This window comes from Mycteria americana, chromosome 6 (assembly GCF_035582795.1).
Source record: "Mycteria americana isolate JAX WOST 10 ecotype Jacksonville Zoo and Gardens chromosome 6, USCA_MyAme_1.0, whole genome shotgun sequence".
In the NCBI taxonomy this organism is placed as follows: Eukaryota; Metazoa; Chordata; class Aves; order Ciconiiformes; family Ciconiidae; genus Mycteria; species Mycteria americana.
This window is the reverse complement of record NC_134370.1, coordinates 29,557,124-29,561,294: the sequence shown is the minus strand read 5'-3', so window position 1 is coordinate 29,561,294 and position 4,171 is coordinate 29,557,124.

Genomic DNA, 4,171 nt, shown 5'->3' with positions numbered 1-4,171 from the left:
AATTGTCTATAGGCAGGAATTTACATACTTTACATGTGACTTCCCAAAGATATGCAGTGTACCATACTGAAAACTGCAAAGCTCAGTCCTGCTAGATTGCTAGTTTCCATCTCAAAGCTTAGCAACATAAATAGGACAGTGTAGGAAGCCTGCTGTCATTGCTATTGCATATTGTTCTTGAATAAAGAGATATCATTCGATTTCTAATACCATAAACCTTACAACTTTTATGAAGTAGAACAAATAAAAAAGATGCATCTCCGCTGTGTAAGCAAAGTGGAATTACTCAAAGATTGGCATAGCATTATGATAGGATCCTTTTCTCCTGAGATTTTTTTTTTTAATTCATCTTGCCTACAGCACAGTGTCTTCAAAGTTTTCCATTTCTTTTTGGAACATCACCCATCCTAAGGCATATTTGCCCTGTAACCTGATACGTGCCCTCAAGTTAAGGCATCAGAAAGAGTATTTCATCTAAAATAAAGCATTCTTCTCAGTCATTTTTTCTGGCCAAATTGTACAATGTCTGGCTTTAGCATGACTCGTAGACACAGCACTCTGCAGTTGGTGTTTTACTGTTGCTGCTAAGACAATTATATAGCTGCAATGCCTTCGGATGAGACTGCGATAAGGATGGGAAAGTGAACTCTTCTCTACTGTTACACACTAGTAACACATTAGTCAATGGCCCAAAGAGCCCTATACACAAAGATAACATCTTTTTTTTTTTTTCCCCAAACACAGTAGATTAGAAATGAAGACGTTCCTGTGTTATAGGATCGCTGTCTTCAGGGTGGAGAGATATTGACTAAATAACCCTTACCTCTCTCACGCAGATTATTTGATTCTGAGCATTTCCTGCTCCAAGCTTTTAATATTGCAAAACAAATTGTTTCCTTCAGACTCCACTATAAGTGTAGGAAATTGAACTGATTTGAGAGATTAAGCCATTAAAAATCTGAATGGAAAAATTTTTGTAATGTCAAATACTGATATAAATGGCATAATTTACATAGCCAAGGCAAAAACTAGCTAACAGAGACAAATCACCAGCTAGATAGCAAAAACTTTTATCAATCAGCTATTGTTATTAACACTAATGGTGGATCACGAAGGGCTTTGACACCTACGAACTTTTGTGTTTTGCCCCCATCCCATGGTGAGAAAAAAAGCACCCCAGGAACATTATTTTAAAAGCCTCTGTTTCAGTTTAGGCTTCACTATATCTGTCCAAACGCTGGTTCTGCAGCACCTTTAAAATGGTTTTCAAAGCTAGTTTAATAAATTCATCATCAGAAACCATTACAAACTATTCTGATAACAGCTGTGCTGAGAGAGAAACGGGACAAGGTTTGAAGTTACGGAGAAATGGAGAAAGAGGAACCGAAGGTGAACATTAGTTTAGTCTTAGCACTTGTGGCTGATAGGTTTATGCAGCGATTAGCAGTAATGTGGCTGCATTACTATCGATCTGTGAGTTATGTAGAGAGTTCAAGGTTTTTTTCCATAAAGTTCCTGCATGCCTACCTAGAAGAGAATTTAATTTTATATTGAAGGACAAACAATATCAACTGTTTAATTTAAAACCTTCACATTTCCCTCAACTACCAACCTGTAGCTTTGCGAGTAATAAAATAAAGAGATGAATGGCTTCTCAATTAAAAGGGAATTTAGGATGGAGCAGATATGATCTCTGCACATGGAAATAAGGGAGACTGTTTGGACCTATGTCACCTGAGGACTGTAAATCTGCATGGCTTTTGTGATACAAAACTTCTCTGAAAATTCTCAAGCTGAGGTACTGCTGCCCTCACTTTCCACAAGTAAAATTAGGGAGTCACAACTGGCTTACATAAAGATGATATAGATAATAATTATTAACAAATAAATGACAACACACAATGTAGCAATAAACTCGCCAAATGTGGAAGCTCAAACCTGTGTGTTTTGTTTGAAAAGCAGGGATATCTGAGAAATACTTCAGAACTAAATTGCAAAGTCATCCTATACAAGCAAGGCAACAGATTCTTCTTTTACATCTGATGCCTAAGCTGAGAAGAAAACCCCCATGCTCTAGGGCATATCCTCAGCTGTAGTAAAATAATATAGCTAGTGGGGCACTGACACAGATTTCACATAATTTTAATTCTTCCCCATTGAGGATTTTGAATCCTCAAAACTCAGCCTTCTTTATCAACTACTAAGAGGCTTCCCATCGGTGCTCTATGCAGCATTCACAGCACCAAATATGCATCTATCATTTAATTCCAAAAGTTCTTTCAGCCCACAGGTGACTTCTGCAACACAGGCAGGAGTGTGCAGGGCTTTCTTGAGTCTAGAGGACTTTTGAAAGAGCTGTCAGTCAGCTGAGAAAACAGAACTGGTCTAAGTGAATGCCAGGAGGGCCCTGCCTGGACTGATCCAGCACAAAGGATCCCTCCCTGATTGGGAAGAAAGCACATCCTCATCTGCACAAAGAGTTTCTAAACCCGTACAAAAAAATCAAGGTCTGTCTTAACTTTTTGAGAGCCCATGTCTCTGTCTTTTTCTTTCCCAGTTTCTGAGTGTCCAAGGAAAGCGCTGAGATCTCCAGACAGCAAAGTGAAGATGATCATGGGGGCTACAGAGAAAGCAGTAGTTCACGCACATGTGTTGTCCCAAAAATTGGGGTTTGTTTACCCGGTGTGCAAAATGCCAATATACACACAGAGCAGAGGTATTTTATTGCATATTTGCACAGATATGGGTGCCTGTCCCAAGACAGCACACCATAGCTTTCAAACTAACAGGTATTTATACATAAAGCATTAACATATCCAACATCCTAATACATATGCAGTATTCTTCTATTAAATGATTAGCTAAAATCTCTTCACCCAGCATGTAAATTAGTACGCATGCTTAGTTGTTGTTCTTCAACCTCATCATTTGAGTCTGTGGTATAATTGAGGTATGTGGTCCGTGAGTCGGCGGTCACGATCTCCCCTGCCGGAATTACCTTTCCCCTAGTTTCCTACCTTTTTGGCAGATCCAAGCGGCTCTTTGTGGTTTACTAACTAGACTAGTAATACATCAGCTAAACTTCTGCTTTTCGACAGCTGCATCCTGCATATTAGACAAAGGTACATTGTATAAATTCCTATGGAGATAGGGTAGGGCTCTACAGTGGATTTCTATAGCAGCATCAATCTTCATGTGAATTGTATACTTACATTTGATTATTACAACACATGCAAGTCTCCTCTGCCTCCAGACCAGAACAACAGGCCAGGGAGTCTCACACTCCACTCAGGACTTAGTGGAAGACAAAACTGCTTCAGAGAGAGCAACAACTCCTCCTCTTTTTAATTGGTGACATTTGTTATTACGGTTACAAGAAGGGTTGCATTTGACCACATGGTTTTAAATTGCTATGATTTTTTTCTTTTGAAAAATAACGTTGTAATGTTTACCAAGAGCTGCAAAAAATATAACTCAATTTTGAAATGGAAATCAACTTCATTGATTTCTTCAGTATTTTCCTTATATAACAATTAAAACCAACCAGAAAACTGCTTGCGTCTTTAAGCAAACCGCTGCGGGGGAGGAAAGGGAAGAGGAAGTCATGTAAACACTCTTTAAATGTTAATTCCAGAGTTTAATTGTAGCTCACTGCAAGCCTATTAAACCCTGACTAAGTGCACCTGACAGACTGACAACAGCATAATGCTAATGCATGCCAGGGAAGAGCAGTAATTAGCTTCTTTAAAAGGGTGAGATTTGGGGGAAACTGCTAGCAGAACAAAAGAAAATGGGGGGAGGGAGAAGGAAAGGAATGATAACTTTTTTTTCCCCATTATACCTTTTTATATCTTATGTAAATCTCTCTGCAGAACTCAGGAGACTATCAGGACCGTGTTATGAAAACTTTTGACATGGCAAAAAAATCCCAAGACTACTGGGGAGGAGACAAAGGCTGTTTAGTTTTTACGTCTTTATTTTCTGCATGGACTGTGTGAACAAACTAAGGTAACTCTGAAAGTGATGTTAGAAAAGGACCTGGAAAGAAGGTGACTTGCTAGTCCGATACTACTGCCAACTCCATAGAACTGGAAACTTAGTGAATATTCTTATACAGTGTAGTCTTTCTTTCTTTCTTTCCTGCATGCATCAACAGACAGAACTCCTCCAA